Here is a 20,346-nt window from a genome sequence, read left to right as displayed (position 1 = left end):
AGTATAGTAGGGAACAAATAAATAATACAATTAAATTTTTATTCAATGTAATATGTGCATAAGTTCCATTTATGTGTTGCATAATGTGGCAGGAATAATAAATAAAACTGTGTTATTTTTATGTGAAGAGAATTTACCATGTTAACATAACCTATCTGCGTCAACATTTTAGGCTTAAGTTGAGAACGAAAACGGTTTTGAGATTTAATAAAGAAGAATATATTTTTAGGATAAACTTCAGAACACGGTTACCGTCCTTACTTATAGGTAGAAAATTCACCACAGTCCCTCATATGAAATATACATGTTATATTACTTGGTAGCGCTGAGGTATAGTTCCGGTAATTTCTGAACTGAAAACAGTTGAATTTATTTTTTGTGGAGATGCATTTGATCCTATAAGCAAGGCATATTAAAATTCTGAACGAACCGAACTAATTTGTATATGCAAGATGTATGAATACGAAGGGAACTACCTCAGCGCTAGTTTAGCCCTAGTAACATATTAAACTAATCAGACTTCAGACTGGAGTACCGTCTGAAACGAATAAATACAATTGAAGTGTAGACAAATTGCATTTATAAGTTATACGTAGCGTTATGCTTAATTATAATGCATAATTGCGAATATGGAAATAAGGCAAGTACTGATAGAATAAACATAACCTATAACTTCAACACATTAAAATATGCGTGCGATGCAACTGAAAATTGTTGAAACGTGCATAAATGAATGTGCAAGAATTTCGTAATGAAGCATGAGTGCTTTATTTCAACTAATTACAATTCTAGATACTGGTACAGTAATGAACACTATAGGGTATAATTTTTCGTAATATACTATATGTATCTCGTTTTTAGTTCAAATTGTGTATATTATCAAACGTCGTATTATTTACTCGTATAATGTAGGTTATTCACAAATAAAAAGGGCGCAATAATTTAAATTTAATAAGACAAATACGGTAAACTAACAATAATGGATTAGACAAGAGTAACATCGGTAACGCTGCACTTAGGCCTAATCACAACTTACTTTACATGCCAGTCAATGTTTCACTTTCACGTATATATTATTACACATATTTAGCCTACTGTTTATAAGACCACAATTTCACTTAACCACGTAAGGGCGCAATATTTAATCGAAATAAAGGCAGGTATTACACATACGAACTTTGCCTGCAACAACGTAATTTTCACACCAAAAATAATATTATACCTTAAATTGCAAGTAAATTGTGTCCCAAGTGTCTCACAATCACTGTTTAAAATTTTACTGACGCAATTACACTGCAATTCAGAGAAATATATGTTATTCTTCATGCACTGCAACTAATTTATATGGTTGAAAGACCGCCTTTCGCGATCAGCTTTTAAGCGAGTCACGTGGTCTGCCTTACGGCCTCTATTAGATCACGATGGCAGTGGCCGAGCCCCTACCACGCCGTAGCGGAGAACTGAGAAATATGTTCCCAAATTGAAGCAGCAGAAAGCCGCCATTTGTTGGTAGAAAACGCGCGGGATTTCGAAACCGCTATTTGAATACGTGTCGTATTGCGTATCCGAAAGCTAAATGGTTTTGTTTAAAGGAACAATACTTTTTTTGCGATACCTTTAATACCGTGTCTCTACTGTCAGCAGAGTTGCTAGGTTTTCTGCGAGGGAAGTCGGGATATCAGAAGCTAACCTAAGACATAAGACTTGTCAACAGTTTAGCCTATCATAAGATTTACAGCAGTTTTCTGCAGTGTTCGCGTGCTTTTTAATGTAATAGGCCTATTCGCCTCCGTGAGAAACAACTGAAATACGAAGGACACACAGTACAGTGCACACTACAATAATTTTTTTCTTTTACTAACCGCGAATAGCCTACGTTTTAACAATTTGCTAATAAATTAATTTTGGAACCGGTACTGCAACAGTTTCACTATCTGACGATGAATCCATGTTTAAACATAGTTCACTAAACTATAAAACGCAGATATTGTATGTTTCTGTTATTAGTGTAAAGTACGATATCAAAATCCTATCTTTCTTGCCAGTCAACGCACTTGAGATACACAATGTTTACAAATTGCGAGAACAGCGACTAGGGACCGGAACGGAATAATCAACAATGCGGTAGAACTAGAAGAAGTATTATTTTGCGAATTTAGTTGCCTTACGGCAATCAGCTGGGCTACCTCATAGACTTACTAAATATCCGCAGGTTATCTCTGTGTTTACAATGTTACCATTTGAGTCAATATATAAATAAAAATATCGGATAATAGGAAATACAGACTAATTTGTTTAAGTATGTTCAAGGCTAATATCTGTAAAATCGGGATTTTTGTCAATCCCGACTCCCTTTAATCGGGACTCAACCAGGAAATTGGGAGAATCCCGCCTAAATTGGGATACCCGACAACCCTGGCCGTCAGACATAGGTACTGTGTTCAGACTTGCATCATTTTCATGGGAACTCTGAATGTGAACATTCATAACCACGGTTAATAAAAGAATTAATATGTCAACTTTTTAATTCAATCTGTAGGTTAAACTGATGTATGAAGTCAAAAAAGTAGTAGCAGCAGTAGCAGGAATAGTAGTAGTAATAACTTAATAGCAGTAGCAGCAGCAATAGCATAAGAAAATGTTTCATTAATCCGTAACTAAGACAGGAATTACTTTCAATCAGTTATATAAAAAAAATATATATTTTTATAATTTATGCAGTTTCTGTATGTTTAAGTTCGGTAAATAATTTTATTATTCATGCATGCACTGAAACAGCAGCTGTTTGAAGAAAATGAATGATATAGAGTGAGTGAAGGACAATAACAGTGTATAATAACGTAGATTGAAAGGTAATTACTATCTTAGAAATGAGTTGAACACACTGAATGAGTCAATGTAGGGTAGAAATTCTCTCTGTGGATTGCACCTATCCACTTTCGGTTAAGGGAATCTTTACTCAGAGGAAACTTGAAGCATAAAGAGTCACATGGCAAGTACAATAGTTAATCTTCTGCAACATAATATGGAGAAAAAATCGTCGTAGAAATTAAGGATTAACTAACCAGTGAAATATAACATTCCTTCCTTCTTTACCGTTACATCCGTGTGCATTGCTGCAATAAAAAGGAGCACACGAAAGAACCATACTTATTCAGCTCTACCAAGCAAATGGCCGCTCGTAGACTGTTCAATTTGGGAACATAACACTAGCGCCAGTGAGCGGTCTAGCGGTTATTTAGTAAGTCTATGCTCTGAGCAAGTTCCAGTGTTGCCAACTGGACGGGAATTCCGTCAAAATCGACGGAATTTCAACGTAGCGGACGGGAAAAAAATGGCTTTGACGGGTGACGGATTTCCTGGCGGAAATTACGATTTACATCGGCGGCTTTTGACTTTTTTTAGCTGCTGTCATTTTCAATGATGTAATTTTTGGGGAATCTTACTTTTTCTTTGAATAGCCCTGTCCGTACCGTACCATGTTAAGGAATCTTCCGTTTCAAATTTCCTCGTAATCAAGTCAGAGGTTGACGGTTACGCCGAGTATGAACGTTGTAACTTTCCTGCGACTTGAAGACACGATTACTCCCGTGTATTGGAATGTGAGGTGGAAGGTCGGCATAACAAAAGTGTATCCCAGATAAGACCTCGCTCCCAACAGAAGCTGTCTTTATCAGGCCTGTAGCAAGTGGACACATAGCTTGGCATTGGTTAAAAAAATTAAACAAACATATTCTAATAAAACGAATCGGTGGCACACGTGTCCAGAATCTTGAGATCGAGCTGAGTGCATCACAAAGTGTAAGTAATTAGTCTGTGTGCGTTCTGTGTAGTGGAATGTAGTGTGCTCCGTAAGTGTACGTTTGTTTCTATATCACGTTACCTACATTGTATTTTTTTAAGGTGAGACGATTATTAGTCTCTGTACTGCTTTGTGAATGTGTATTTTTTTTAAGGTGAAACGATTATTATTGCCTGTACTACTTTGTGAATGTTTTATTGACAGATTTAACATGTCAGAAAAGAAAGATGAGCTATACTAGAAAATTTAGAAAAGAGTGGTTAAGTGATGAAAGAGTGAAGGATTGGCTGTTGGAGGTGCCTGGAGACCCTGGTATTGCGCGGTGCAAGTATTGTCAGTGCAGTCTGAATGTGCGATTGTCAGATTTACTCGATCATGGAGGAACTAAGAAACATTTAAAAGCATCAGAACCATTTTAAACTTCGCGCCAGTCAAAATTGCAATTTATACCAGTCAAACATACGTACGAATGTGCAGCTGCTGAGGCTGCTCTTTCACTTTTTGTAATTAACCATTGCTCAATAAGGTCTGTTGATCATCTTTCCGAGCTTACCCAAGAGATTTTTCAAAGGTGCTGACCATGCTTCTCTTTTACGACTTCACCGCACAAAGGTTTGATTAGGAATATTCTTTTCCAACATTTTAAATCAGAACTACAGAGCGATATTGATAGTGGCCACTTTAGTCTTCTTATTGACGAATCGACAGATATTTCTGTCATAAAACTACTGGCTGTGTGCATTGTATATTATTCGAAACAACAACATACAATTGTATCCACTTTTCTTGGAATTTTTGAACTAGAATAGGGAAATGCAGATTGTATTGTGAGTGCAATAAAGTCATTACTTTCAGACTACGGGTTAGACATTAAATAAATGAGAGGCGTGGGGACCGACAATGCGTCAGTAATGGTAGGCATTAACAATGGGGTCTATCAGAAATTGAAGCAGGAAGTCAGTAATCTTGTATCGATTCAATGTGTTTGTCACTCAGTTCAGTTAGCTGTGTCTTCTACTGCAGAAATGTTGCCAAGAAATGTTGAATTTTTAATATCTGAAACTTATTCTTGGTTTTCAAAGTCATCTTCTCGACAGATCACATACAAGTTTTTATTCCAAGCAATAAATGATGAAGCCGATCCCCTTAAAATTGTACAGCAGTCAAATACAAGGTGGCTATCGATTGAAGTTGCTGTCAATCGCATACTAAATCGGTGGCTTGAATTACAGACACATTTTGAGACATCTAGACTTCAAAATAAGTGCTACGCAGCTGAACTCTTATATGATATGTATTTGTCTATGGTATGTACTGTGACGTCATCAATAAACTCTATCTTGTATTTCTTAAACCATATCTAGAAGAATGTCAGAAAGTCAATAAGTCATTCCAGTCAAGTACAGCAGATCCTTCGAAGCTTCTTAAAGATTTAATTCTACTCATTGTAGGTATTACTAGACGAATTGTTGTGCCTGGTTATAGGGGAGGTCTGCTAACCGTGGAAGTTAGAAAATACAAGTCCCCTAATATTAATTATCTTGGCCATGAAGTAGAAATTTTATTAACTGATTTGAAAAAGGACAATAAAATCAGCCCTGATAATGAAAAAGTGTTTCGCAATAGGTGCGAAAATTTTCTGTTTTGCTTAGCAGACGAACTCCAACGGCGACTGCCGAGGAATGTACAGGTTTTGCAAAACGTGTCTTTAATTGCACCAGAACAGTGTTTGAGAGTAGTTAAAGAGAGTATAATCTCATTAGCCAAAGAATTAGGGTTAACTGGAAATGTAATAACAAAAATTGATTTTCAATGGTCTAAATTAACCACTGTTCAATGGCAAAATGTTACCAACACAACTGAATTTTGGCATGAGATCGCATCATATAAGGATGCAAGTTCTCAAAATCCATTTCAAGAACTCTCAGACTTTGCCATGATGATTTTGGTTTTACCGTGGTCGAATGCGACGTGGAGAGAGCATTTAGTATGCTCAACAATGTGAAAACTTCCCTTAGAAATAGACTTAAAACCAGTATTGTGAATTCGATTCTAACTGTGCGTGCTGGACTTAAGAGTGTAAAAAAATGCTGCCATGACTATACCCTACCAGACGATGTTCTCAACCAAACTGGCACAATGGCAGCGTACCCAAGAGGCCTTCATATATCAAGCCCTCTTGAGCGTACCGCAGCGTAGACCAACCCAGCACAACTGCAGAACTAGAGGCAGATGATGTGGATGAATTATTACTTTAATCAAGATTGGTAAGTTGTGTTAAAATTTGCTTTTTTATTTATATAAAATTAGGTATATTGTGTCGGTCCTTTTTTTAATTTTGACGGATTCCAACGGATTTCCAGGTGTTTTACTGACGGGAATAATTTACGTGTTGGCAACACTGGCAAGTTCCGCTTGTACGTGAAGTTTCGTGTAAAGTGGTTATGTACTTATTGTATAGGGATTTTGTATTATTATCGCAGCGATCTTATATTGAGAAGGAAAATTAAAATACTCAAAGTGAAAACGACTCTTCTCTGTAACAATCTTCATTTATAGTTAAGTACATATTGTGCGTGGATTGGTTGTGTGAACTCCGAAAATGTCTTCCCATCACGAAGGAGATGGCCAATCTAGTTCAGATACTAGTACTTCCGTAACAAGGCAATTGACTCCAGAGGAATGTTTTCATTTACAAGCACAAAATAAAAGATTAGTCTCAGATTATCAGGCTGTAAATTTAGAGCTAAATGCAAAGAAATATTGGGATCTGTTTTATAAGAGAAACGAAACTCGTTTCTTTAGAGATCGTCATTGGACAACACGTGAGTTCGAAGAATTGGCCTGCAACGGTGAAACCGTTGTGAACAAAGTTATGTTAGAAATTGGTTGTGGCGTAGGTAATATGATATTTCCACTCATAGAAAGTGATTTCGGAATATTTTTTTACGCTTGTGACCTGTCACCAAGAGCAATTGAGTTCGTTAAATCTCATCCTTTGTACGATGAAAATAAAGTGAAAGCCTTCCAGTGTGACATTACAACAGATGATATACAAGGAGACTTAAAGGATGAGTGTATAGATATTGTTACACTAATATTTGTTCTATCCGCAATACATCCAGATAAATTTCATCGAACTCTAGAGAACGTCTATAAAGTGTTAAAACCTGGTGGAATCGTACTCTTTCGTGATTATGGCTTGTATGACATGGCACAGTTACGCTTTAAGGCAGGCCATAAAATAGCGGAAAATTTCTATATGAGACAAGATGGTACAAGGTTAGTAGCTACTTTGGCATTAGAGTTTTGGGTAATTATTAAGGGACCAACGGTCTTTTATAAGTTATGTGGCAAGGTTAGTGGGTTTGTTGAGGGGATATGAAATGGCGTGTGGCCGTGGATCTTCAATAATTGAAATGTTTGGATAAATTTCAGAACACGGATACTTCCCTTCTCTGCCCCCACCACACTAACCTTTTCGCATATCTTGTAAAAGACCGTCGGTACCTTACTAATTACCAAGTTTTAACCGTTTTATTGTTGTATTTACGTTTTTGTTTAATAGTAGGTGAATATTAAATTGTATTACCGGGTGTCTGGCTAGCAGTTGACGCAATAAATATGTAGCCTGCCTGTATATGCAAGAGTGTGGGAGAAATCAGAATGTGTTTTTTTTAAAGCCGTTGCTAGAAATTATAGGATATTGCAATTTCTTTCGCTCATGGCTTTGGACACGATTAATATTTATGCCCATTTTCTTTCAGGAGTTTTTATTTCTCAATTGAATTCTTGGGAAATTTATTTACAACAGCAGGATTTGAAATTGAATCTAATGTATACGTACATCGTAGAACTGTTAACAAGAAAGAAGGCATAGATGTACCCAGAATTTTTGTACAAGGAAAATTCCGTAAACCTTCACCATAAACAATAAGGTAAAGTGTTGAAATCCAGTATTCTTCTATCTGTTGAATAGCCTATAAGACCACTCTACTTTCGGAAATACAATTTTGATGTCATTCATAAACTCTCGAGTAAAATTGCAGTTCTTTGCCTTTTCTAAGAAAGCTATAGGCTAATAGGATGTTTTGAATGTAAGAACAACGCGAGTAAATATTAGGATAAACTCCAGAACACGGACTGCACCCTTTCCCCTCTTACTTCAAAATTTCAACCTTGTGCACACAAAATAAATTATTGGCACTGAAGAGTGCCTTTTCGTAAATATAATGATGCGCATTCGACAAACGCAGACAAATCTGTTTTTTTTTTTCTATTAACGTTAAAAAATATTGAATTCAAAAGATGTTTCTTGCTTTTGTTTATGATTTTCTGTGCTTAAATTGACGAATTAATGTCTTCAGACCATGTGCCTGGACTATAATATTTATTTTAAATTTCTGAATGTAGGCCTATATGAATTTCTATATCTTATTTGAGGAATGGAATCACTATAATGTTTTTGTAACAGCCTGTACTGATGTGTTAGAACTCTGCAGGTGTTCAAGCAGCCACTTTGAGAAATATGAATAACATACTGCATAACAATGCAGAAAAAAGAAAAGTGATCCCGGTATAATATTGTGTAAACTTAAAGACGAGGTTAAATACAATAATAATTAGAATTTACATTTCATAATATGATATCTTGCTCTTTTTAGATTAAATAGTTGAACTAAATGTAAAATTGGTCCACTGCTGTGTAGTAATTGTTAGCACGTCTGGCCATGAAACTAGTGAGCCTAGGTTCAAATCCTGGTTGGGACAAGTTACTTGGTTGGTGTTTTTCCTCAACCAATTGAAACAGAATTGTTGAGTAATTTTCGGTGTTAGACCTCAGACTCATTTCGCCATCATTAATTCACATATCAGTCATACATTAGTCTGGGTTAAATTCACGGTGTGGCGTGCTATACTTGTACAAGAGTACAACCATTTGGTTACCCAACCATTCACAGAATAGGAGTGGTAAGCACAATAAGCCTAAGGCTGCATTGCAAGCCTTCGGGTCCCTCCTCCATACAAGAGTGAAAAGAAAGTAAAATTGTCCGTATATTTTGTTACGATTTTACTTTATTACAATACATTTATTAAATGATCATATTTCGATATACTGTACCAAGGTCAAGCTATAACGGATTGAGATCAATGATATCCCCCATAATCTCGTTATATGGGATTCTATGGTTTTTCATTGCTCCCCCAAAGAAACAGTTCTCTCTCTTATGCTCCCAAGCCACCATAATGAAATGTGCATTTGACACTCACGTATTTAACACAACACATAACAAACTTGAATTACTGTACACCAATTAACTAGGTCAGTTCCTCCAAAAGTAGGTGTGCATTCGACAGCCCTCGCATAACAAAATTACACCAATAACAAATTTAAAATGACCTTACTTAGCATAACGCAACACTCACCTTTGAAAGTAATGCTGTTGGAGACCCAAACTCACTTCCCTCACTCCCTCATTCACAGACGCTATCTCCCCATTGAACATAAGTAGATTCATTTTCTCCCTTTTCAACGTGTGTCGTAGTCGTGCGGTCTGAAGTGTTACTCATTACCCACAACGTGTGTTCGCTAGGCAACTTCAACTGATCGAATGCAACTGTGAGCATAGAAATAAGAAAAAAAAAAAAAAGATGGTGCAAGGAGAGGAGATGGGAGAGACAGAACGGAATTGTATTTTTGCTTCCTAGATGACGTGTTCTTCTGTTCCACTTTCCTCTGCTAGGTGCCAGTTCCTACTTCCTAGTGGAGGGGATAGTGGGTGGAGCTTCTATGTTCTGTTATTTCAGATTTTCCCATAAAAGAGTATCACTATCAAAGGGGACATTGGCAGTCGGACATTTATTCAATTCTGAAATTCAGTAACTTGCCAGGTATAGAGAGTGAATTTCTAAGTACCGGTATGCCCGAAAGAAACCATAATTTTAGGTCAAACTGTTCCCTCTACAATTATTATAAAGATACTGGTTATAGTGCAGTGTTCTACCTTAACATTTTCTGGAACAAGAATGCTATTGTTTAGAACGTCTGCTTCAGTCAAGACATGTAGGTATAAGGAAATATAAAACAAAAACACACTCGACACGATTCTCCCTTTGTTCTTTATATGTTGCACAAGAAGCAGATTATTTCTCGTTCGTGTGAAGGAATATTTATTTCTGCTGCACCATGTCATTGAGGAAAGCAAGTAGTAGAGAGACAGAAAGTTGTGTTTTACAGTAACAGCCACGCATATAATATTGATATTTAGATTTTACGAGTTTTTTTTTAATATCCCAGCATTCTTTCTCTTTTAACAGATAAAAAGTTCAGTCTTGAGTCTCTCGCCAAGCGAAAATGTTCTTTTAACTCTGAAACCAGTAAAGATTTTGAATAGCGTCAACTTTTAAAAGCAATTTCCATTCTTTCTCAACATTTCTCTTGCTTTGACCCTATATCTAAAGTCAAAAATGAAAAAGTTTGCCACTTGCCAACTTTTGAAGGTGTCTATATCTATTTTGAACAGATCACTTCGAAGTTACTATTTTTTCTCTCTCTTTTCAAAACAGATTTAGATTTCGAATTTTTTTCTGTGCTTTCCTTAGAGATCGATCAATCTGTAATATCTATCCAGCCATCTGCTGACAACACGTGTTCCATCTATAATAAAAATTACAACGCAGTTGATTGACTATCATAGGAGCTACGTCATGATAAATATTAATGAAGCTGGAAAATTATCGGGTGTGCTTCCGTACAGGGGCAGCGGCATTTCTCTAAGGTTAGAGCCCAGTTTAGGTGTGTGTGTATTCATCGAAAATTAGGGGCTAGAAAATATTGAGAATAGGACGCATGTTTATATGACATTTTTTTTCGATTAATACACACCTAAATTGGACTCTAATCTTTAGAGAAATGCCGCTGTCCCTGTACAGAAGCACACCCCATTTTTTTTTTCTTTAATTGGTTCTTGTCATATGCAAGAGATTTGCCACTGAGAATAGTGAGTCATATGTAGCCTACCGTAAACAAAAGAAAAATTTTGTAATGAAATAGGATGGAAAGTTGCTATGAAAATGGGGCCTGTCAGAGAGGTGTAGGCAGGCAATATTGCCATGTCATTGTGGAAGAGGTAGACGGCAGAGAGTAACAGTACATAATCTCATTTCTGTGCTTTTCCTTACTGAACACGTAGAAAAGGAGAGTTTTTGTAGGGCCGAATCAGTAACAGGTTAGGTTAGTTGTAGAGATTTACTTTGATAGTGAGCAACCAGTACTTGAGTTGGGCACTGTGGTAGTTATCAGTCATTTGGTAAGCTTGTGTGTTTATCAGTGTTTGATCACTACCACACCTGAACGGTGATATTTACTTCACTTTCTCCAGAAAATGCTCCGTACCCAGTTTGAGGATATACCTTTGGCAATGAGATGGTGCATGAGGTACCATCACGATGGTTGTCCTGCATATTGGTACAGTAATGTTCGTCATTTTCTGAGTGCTGCCTTTCCCAGCTAGTGGATTGGTCATGCTAGACCGATTGATTGGTCAACAAGATCACAAAATCTTACATTCTTCAACTTATTTTTGGAAGTCAAAGGTGAGACAGATCTCTTTCATAGAATCATGGTAATAACACAATCTACTACTTCAGGGGTATTGGGAAGAGAATCCATGGTGTGCCACTGTGAGCTTTGTTTGCAAATGAAAGAAGGATATTTTGAACAATTGTTGTCATTTAAGGAATGGTAAAATTTCAGTGTTTTCCTTATCAGTTTTTTACTAATATGATTTAATCATCATGTAGCTGCATAACAAGTTGCCTAACCCATGATGTCCGACAAAAAAGTGTTTGCCATGGCCTCCCAACTAGCTACCCCTCAAATTTGCATATTGTACTATGAAAATCCTGTATATAAACACTCACACAGTATGCAATTTTCAGAATGAAGACCTATTTACTGTCACATATCGCCAGTAGAAATTTTGTAAAAGCATTGTAATTACATTTTGAAATTATTTTTTGTGCATGTCACAATTTTTATGATCAATGTTAAGAGCATAACAACCAAATTCCACACACAACTCTATAATAATTTTTTGTGCACTATAATCCTGCAGAATATACAGTAGTGTGCAAATTAATCCGAACAACGTAATTACTTATGCAAAAACACTCAAACGGGATAAAAAAAAGGATCTAAGACATACCTCAGTAATCTATGTGGCCTCCCTTGTTCCTAATAACAGTTCTGAGACGATTTGGCATGGATTCCACTAATTTCCCACAAATATTCTTCATTTCTTCATCGTGAAACCATACACCAATGAGGACAGAAATCATCTTCTCCTTTGTAGAACAATCCATTTTTTGCATTCTTCTTTTGCAAATTGACCACAAGTTCCAAATGGGATTGATGTCGGGTGAGTTGCCTGGCCAGGGGAGTACCTGAATATTCTTCTTGTTGAAGAATTCTGTAGTTCTTCGAGACGTATGGCATGGTGACAGGTCTTGTTGGAACACACCTCTGCCATCCGGAAATGATTTTTGCAGCTGGGGTACGATTTTGGTTTCCAATAAGTGAATATATTTGTCAGAATTCATCATTCCCTTGATAGGTATTAATGCTCCAGGCCCTTCATGTATAAAACAACCCCAAAACATTACTTTAGGGGGGTATTTGGGTGCTTGTTGGAGATGAGCTGCTGTTACTTTTTCGGATCCTTTCCATACATAAGAAACACGGTGGCCGTGGACCTCGAAATGAGACTCGTCGGAAAAAAGTACATTCTTCCAGTCATTCACTGTCCAGTGTCGATGTAATTTTGCCCACATTAAGCGTTTTTTGCACATAACAAGGGTTAGCAGTTGCTTCTTAATAGGCTTACGAGCCCTTCGTCCAGCTTCCAAAAGCCTAAGCCACATTGTTGTGACGTGAATATTCGCCCCAGTGGTAGCCATTAACTCGCGGGTTAAGTCGACAGCAGTTAGTCTAGGATTTAATTTACTTTTCCTGACAATTAAACGATCATCTGCAGGTGAAGTCTTCCTTTTCCGGCCACAGTTTCCTTTTTTCTGGGGTGTGATGGATCCAGTCTCCCTGTATTGTTTTATGATCGAATTAACACTAGCCAAACCGATGTGACATTCTGCAGCAATTTGCCTCTGTGTCATAGAAGAATGCTCTGCTAATGTTATAATTTTAGACCGTTTTCATGCAGTTGTATCCATTTTTGAAGACGACAGAATATACACAGGATTGCAGTATTAAGTCTTCAACACAACTGAAATGCTTACAAGTACAAAACGACAGGCAAAATGTCACATATTATAAAAAAAATAATAACGACAGACCTTCAACAATGGAATTACACATACTACAGATGTCAATTAAAGCGGTATGAGCAGTTGTGAGGCCAACAATGACAGAAAATGTAAAAATATGTCGTGTTCGGATTAATTTGCACGCTACTGTATATAGATTTTGATTAATGTACTGTACTAATATAGCTTTCATTCTGATTTAGTGTCCCTCCAATCTTCACATTTTTATTATTGCTACAGTACTTACAAACATCTTAACATTGTTTAAACTTGTGTATGTATTATGCATATATTTATATATATATATATATATATATATATATATATATATATATATATATATATATATATATATTAAGCAATTTAATATATAAAGTAACAGAAAATATATTTGTTAAGGCTAGTACATGGAGCAGATTAGAGACAGGGAAAACCAGACAAGTGATTGTTACTTTCTCCCTCACTCTCTTAACATGACCCATAGATAGAGATAGAGAAGGCATTGTCCATAGCAGTAAAAATTTGTTCTCCAAGCTGACACTATCCCCCTCAAGTTCATTGTCAGACAGGTGTAGACAGCATCCCTCACTGGTGTCCAGTGTTTCCTTGTCACTCAAGACTTTGAAAACCTGGAAGAAATTCTATTAAAGAGTCAAAAACCTTCAAACAGAATAACAAAACCCAAACTACTCCTACGTATTAAGGACAATTTAGGTAATTCACCCGTGGCTCTTCAGCTGTACCGATATCTTTATGTACACATTTATTTTTAAATAACTTAAAAATTTAGTGGGACTAACTGAGAATTCCACACAAAATCCACATTGCAATCAGAATTCCACATAGTTTGGTAACATTGATGTTAAGCAAATTATACACACAGTGATGATAAATTCTTATGCTGATAACATGATAAAAGCATTAGCTCTATCTGATGGTGTGCACATATACAGTACTACATAGTAACATTAAAAACGATCTAGAATTAATGTTGAAGACATTGGTGGAATTCCAACAAAGCATGTATTGTTCAATTAGTATTATTTATATGACGTGATCATTTTTGTATGTGATTTGTTACCTTTTGTTCATTTTATTGCAAGTCTTAGTGTAATAAATGTTTATTTATTTACAGGACAAAGAAATTATAAGCTAAGGAGCTGTTCAAGCATGGGTAAGTTTCATTTGTAAGTTTAGTTCATTTTGTTATATTTTCACACAGTTTTATAAAGTTGAAGTGTGCAATGATGAAATTATAGTTCAGATGAATTATTATGATATATTTTGCTATATGTCTTTCGCTCCTATCTGATGCATACTTATTGTTTTGAAATTATTTAGTATTTTTCGCGACCCAAAGTAAAATACCATAATAACCCAAATGTCATATGAAGTTTCTTTTGCATGAAAACAGTCGTCTGAAAATCATACTCTTATTTTAATCACATCCCAGGCCTTTTCAGATGTAAAAGAAGTCAGGTTGCTGTACTGTACCAGCTGATTCTGATTATACTATTATACCCTGTGCCATCTCTCGACATCTCTCATTCTCATGCCTCATCTCTCCAAATATCTCACTATCATCAGTTCCATCAATGCTAAATAACCTCATGGTTGATACAGCGTCATTAAATAACTTAAGTAAAAAAGAAACAAGTACCATGTGTACTATCAGTTATTTTTTTATTTACAGGGCAAAGAGACTACAAGCCAAGAAGTTTTCATGTGTTGGTAAGTTTTATATTTGAGTTCAATTCATTTGCCATATTTTCGTACTACTATATAGTTGAAGTGTGCAATGATGAAATTATAGTTCAGATGAATTAGTATGATATATTTTACTATGTCTTTCGCTCCTATCTGATGCATACTTACTGTTGGAATTATTTAGTACTTCTTATATCTCAAGTGGAATAGATAAATTCTTAATTTATATTGCAACATGCTTTTAATACAAAGTTAATGTGTTACAACTTATCGTCAGTATTGGCGGTTACTTCGAAAGAGACGTGAAGAAATTACAGTAATGTGCAATTTCAGAAAAAGAAGAGTCGGAGACATTTCCACTCTCCTCCATTTTATTCAAACCCTGAAAGTACGATGTGTACGAAACGTTTATTTATGTAGTTTAATTTTTTTTACAGGCTAAAGAAATTACAAGCTAAGCAGCTGTTCCAAGTGTGGTAAGTTTTATGTGTGAATTAATTCCCTTTGCTGTATTTACACATACTGTTCTATTGAGGAAAGTGTGCAATGATGAAATTATAGTTCAGATGAATTAGGATGATATATTTTACTATGTCTTTCGCTCCTATCTGATGCATACTTATTGTTGGAATTATTGAGTACTTTGATATCTCAAGTGGAATAGATAAATTCTTAATTTATATTGGAACATGCTTCTAATACAAAGTTAATATGTTACAACTTATCATCAGTATTGGCAGTTAGTTCGAAAGAGACCTGAAGAAATTACAGTAGTGTCCAATTTCAGAAAAAGAAGAGTCAGAGACATTTCCACCTTCCCCCATTTTATTCAAACCCTGGAAGTACGATGTGTACGAAATGTTTATTTATGTAATTGAATTTTTTTTTTTTTTGTACAGGATAAAGAAATTACAAGCTAAGCAGCTATTCCAAGCATGTTAAGTTTTATGTGTGAATTAATTCCCTTTTCCGTATTTACACATACTATTCTATTATTGAGGAAAGTGTGCAATGATGAGATTATTTATTTATTTATTTATTTAATCCACTCAACAATGTAATTATAGAATAGATAAAATGAAAATAACAGTAGTAATACATATAATAATAGTATTTAAACTTAAACAGTTACAATCCAATACTACTCAACAAAAGATATTAAGCAAATATTACATGTAAATCTCGGTAAACAGAAACAAAAGTATTTACAGTATGAAGAAAACTTAGATTATATTAAAGTAATAGAGCCAGTGATGAAATGCAAATAACTAGTCACAGATTAGTAACAATAATACAATAACTGATGAGGGACTAGACCTACGTTAAGTCAGAATTAGGATTGAGTTCGTAATGATAATTGATATGAAATAATTTAAGAAAGAAGACCAAAAATACAATATGCAAACCAGTTAAGATCTATTTATTAGCAAAATACTTATGGAGTGTTTTGAACGCTACCAGTATTTATTTCTCTCAAGAGTGTGGTTCTATCCTGAAAGATGTCAATATTGCTCAGTTTATTATAGAAGGAACAGATTCTAAGAAGTGGAGAGTACTTATAATAACATGTCCTAGCATAGTTTATATTAATTGTTTTACTCGTCCTACAGTTCTCTCTTGGTACATGTATTGCTATCCTGGACAGTAGATGACTATTTACAGTACTTGTTAATAAATTATGGAGGCATTTTATATCAATATTATTTCTTCTGTGTTGCAAACTTTCAAAATTAAAGAGAGGCAAAAGAGATGAGTACGAAATACTACTTTCATTATTCCAGGAGGGATAGTAACCAAATGATTTAAGAAACAAAAATCTGATGAATCTTTTTTGAACACTCTCAATTTTGTTAATATATTTAATTTGATAGGGGTTCCATACAGTACTGCAATATTCAAGTTTTGATCTAGCTAGTGAAAAAAATAGAATTTTTAAACTATCTTGAGAGGAGAATTTTGTGGTATGTCTATAGATAAATCCTAGAAGTTTAAGAGCCTGAGACACAAGTTCAAGTATATGGCTGGAAAAATCCATATTATAAGTGAATACTATGCCTAAATCTTTTACCTTGTCAGTCATTTCCAGGAATTCCCCACCCATTGAGTATCTATAAGTAAAATAAGTTTTTTTCCTAGTATATATCATATAATGACATTTATTTAAGTTGAAATACAGTTTATTCTTCAGTGACCACTTGTATAACTCATTTAGATCTCTCTGAAGCAAGTGACAGTCATTAGCTGTAGGACAAGATTTAATAATTTTGACATCATCAACATACATTAAACATAGTGAGTTTGATATCGAGTTCGGTAGGTCATTTATAAATAATAAAAATAAAAGTGGACCCAGATCTGATACTTGAGTGACCACCGATGTCACTGTAAATTCTTCAGATTGACATTTGTTCAAGACAACAAACTGTTTGCAGTTTAATAGATAACTTCTAAATAGATTTATAAGAGAATTACTAATCCCGTATTTGGCAAGCTTCTTTAACAATATACATTGATCAACAGTATCAAATGCTTTTCTGAAATCTGTGTAGATTACATTAACTGGATTACCCATGTCCATATTTTCAGTGACATAATCACAAAACCACACTAAATTGGATAAAGTTGATCTACCAGTAACGAAACCATGTTGTTTGTCGTCATAATGTTTTTGACTGAGAAATAAATGTATTTATATATAATAGATTCAAAAAGTTTTGAAAAGGTGGACAATATCGATATAGGCCTATAATTATTAACCAGTTCCTTGTCTCCACCCTTATGAATTGGACAAACTTTGGCTATTTTCCATCTATCAGGAAAAATCCCAGTCTTGAGAGATAACTTATAAATATGCAATAGGGGTTTGATGAATTAGGATGATATATTTTACTATGTCTTTCGCTCCTATCTGGTGCATACTTATTGTTGGAATTATTGAGTATTTTGATATCTCAAGTGGAATAGATAAATTCTTAATTTATATTGCAACATGCTTGTAATACAAAGCTAATGTGTTACAGCTTATCGTCAGTATTGGCAGTTAGTTTGAAAGAGACCTGAAGAAATTACAGTAATTTTAGGCATATTTATTTAATTTTTAGTGTGATTCTGTGTGTAAATGTGTCCAATGTCAGAAAAAGAAGGGTCAGTGAGAGACATTCCCACCTTCCCCCATTTTATTCATACCCTGAAAGTACGATGTGTACGAAATGTTTATTTATGTAGTTTATTTATTTATTTATTTATTTTTTTTTTTACAGGATAAAGAAATTACAAGCTAAGCAGCTGTTCCAAGCATTGGTAAGTTTTATGTGTGATTTAATTCCCTTTGCTGTATTTACACATACTGTTCTGTTATTGAGGAAAGTGTGCAATGATGAAATTATAGTTCAGATGAATTAGGATGATATATTTTACTATGTCTTTCGCTCCTATCTGATGCATACTTATTATTTGGAATTATTTAGTACTTCCGATACCCCAAGTGAAATAGGTAACTTCTTAATTTATATTGCAACACGCTTGTGTAATACAAAGATAATGTGTTACAGCTTTTTGTCAGTAATACTGGTAGTTCGAAAGAGCTGAAGAAATTGCAGTAATTACAGGCATATTTATTTCATTTCTAGTATATTTATTTGAGATTCTGTGTGTAAATGTGTCAGATTTCAGGAAAAGAAGGGTTGGTGAAAGACATGCCCCTTCCCCTACTTTACTAGTGTTAAATTCTTCTGTAATTACTATCTTTGATGCATGTAACAAGATATTGAAACCATAAAGTACCATGTGAGCTAAATGCTTATTTATATGGTTTAATTTTTTTTTATAGGATAAATAAATTACAAACCAAGCAGCTGTTCAAGTATTGGTAAGTTTTATATATGAATTAATTCCCTTTGCTGTATTTTCATACTGTTATATTGTTGAAGTATGCAATGATGAAATTATAGTTCAAATGAATTAGTATGATATATTTTACTAAGTCTTTCGCTCCTATCTGATGCATACTTATTTTTATTGTGTTAAATTCAGTTAAATGTGTTATAATTTTAATGTAAGTAATGTTATTTTTATTCATAGCGGTACTAATGCATTGTGTAAAAGACTGCATCTATTCGCAATGCATGGGAATATGAAAGCCTGATTGAATAATGTGTATTAAAGAATGAGAAGTTTGATTTCTTACAAATTTCATATTCATGATATCCGCTCAGATAATGTTTTTCACAAATCTTTGCATATAATAAATACAAAGTTTTTATAAGGGATAGATAGGAAATAGTGAAGCATGTGTAGTGCATTATGGTCAGCAGGATCCTGTTTCACAATAATTAATGTTCCGTTGAGGAAAGTTAGAAAGTGTTTCAACAGTACTACACACATTTGTGGTATAGTACTGTGCATATATAAAGTTTATCTACAATTGTGTGAGCTGGATAGTTCACCTAATAGCAGCAATATTAAGTTACGAAATTGGTACCACATTTTGTCAGGGTCATTAACACTGCCTTCGGACAGAGGGATGATTGCGACAGCATGAAAAAGTTTCGAGTTTAGTTTGAAATTTAGGTTGTGGCAAGATGTTGTTTCTTGGTGGTGACATTACTATCAGAGGAGTGTTTTTAGTGAAACATGTTTCTCATGAAGGTGTTAAATTAAATTTATATGATTATGTTTCGTGATGAGAATATTGTACGAAATGGAAATATAAAAATTGGAAATTTATTGTTTGAAGAGGTGGAAAAATTCAAATACCTGGGAGCAACCGTAACAAATATAAATGATACTTGGGAGGAAATTAAACACAGAATAAATATAGGAAATGCCTGTTATTATTCGGTTGAGAAGGTTTTATTATCCAGTCTGCTGTCAGAATAATCTGAAAGTTAGAATTTATAAAACAGTTATATTACCAGTTGTTCTTTATGGTTGTGAAACTTGGACTCTCACTTTGAGAGAGGAATATAGGTTAAGAGTGTTTGAGAATAAGGTCTTAGGAAAATATTTGGGGCTAAGAGGAATGAAGTTACAGGAGAATGGAAAAAGTTACACAATACAACTGCACGCATTGTATTGTTCACCTGACATAATTACGAACATTAAATCCAGACGTTTGAGATGGGCAGGGTATGTAGCATGTATGGGCGAATCCAGAAATGCATATGGAATGTTAATTGGGAGGCCAGAGGGAAAAAGACCTTTGGGGAGGCCGAGATGTAGATGGGAAGATAATATTAAAATGGATTTGAGGGAGGTGGGATATGATGGTAGAGACTGGATTAATCTTGCACAGGATAGGGACCAATCTCGGGCTTATGTGATGGCGGCAATGAACCTCCGGGTTCCTTAAAAGCCAGTAAATAAGTAAGTTAAATTTACTGACATACATATGGAAAGATGTCAAGAAAAGACTATTTCTTCGAAAAATTTTCTACAGAATTATTTCTACCCTTAGAAATATGAATCTGAATCATCTTAACAGATACACAGCCCTAAAAATATTGGGGTGCAAGAAA

General features: G+C 34.8%; 1 protein-coding gene and 5 non-coding genes across 11 annotated transcripts in view; all 6 read left to right on the top strand.

Annotated features, from left to right (window-relative positions):
• Positions 1-6,211: 6,211 nt before the first annotated feature.
• Positions 6,212-20,346, top strand: part of LOC138696953 (E3 SUMO-protein ligase NSE2-like) — an 81,215-nt gene continuing 67,080 nt past the window's right edge. For 2 of the 6 annotated variants that reach the window (XR_011331504.1, XR_011331502.1), the window contains exons 1-8: positions 6,212-7,084; positions 7,570-7,740; positions 11,185-11,398; positions 14,259-14,297; positions 14,817-14,854; positions 15,268-15,306; positions 18,091-18,130; positions 18,660-18,698. The gene's annotated coding sequence lies outside the window, so the exon portion shown is untranslated. The other 4 variants (XR_011331503.1, XR_011331505.1, XR_011331506.1 and 1 more) reach the window with 4 other exon arrangements.
• Positions 14,360-14,443, top strand: LOC138709984 (small nucleolar RNA snR60/Z15/Z230/Z193/J17). The gene has a single exon (XR_011335004.1). It is a non-coding gene; the product is annotated as a small nucleolar RNA snR60/Z15/Z230/Z193/J17 (small nucleolar RNA).
• LOC138710018 (small nucleolar RNA snR60/Z15/Z230/Z193/J17) lies at positions 14,914-14,995 on the top strand. The gene has a single exon (XR_011335021.1). It is a non-coding gene; the product is annotated as a small nucleolar RNA snR60/Z15/Z230/Z193/J17 (small nucleolar RNA).
• Positions 15,369-15,450, top strand: LOC138710009 (small nucleolar RNA snR60/Z15/Z230/Z193/J17). The gene has a single exon (XR_011335016.1). It is a non-coding gene; the product is annotated as a small nucleolar RNA snR60/Z15/Z230/Z193/J17 (small nucleolar RNA).
• On the top strand, positions 18,196-18,277 carry LOC138710000 (small nucleolar RNA snR60/Z15/Z230/Z193/J17). The gene has a single exon (XR_011335007.1). It is a non-coding gene; the product is annotated as a small nucleolar RNA snR60/Z15/Z230/Z193/J17 (small nucleolar RNA).
• LOC138709992 (small nucleolar RNA snR60/Z15/Z230/Z193/J17) lies at positions 18,758-18,839 on the top strand. Its single transcript, XR_011335005.1, has one exon. It is a non-coding gene; the product is annotated as a small nucleolar RNA snR60/Z15/Z230/Z193/J17 (small nucleolar RNA).

Source organism: Periplaneta americana, chromosome 1 (assembly GCF_040183065.1).
Source record: "Periplaneta americana isolate PAMFEO1 chromosome 1, P.americana_PAMFEO1_priV1, whole genome shotgun sequence".
NCBI lineage: Eukaryota > Metazoa > Arthropoda > Insecta > Blattodea > Blattidae > Periplaneta > Periplaneta americana.
This window is presented reverse-complemented; position numbering and strand designations above follow the sequence as displayed.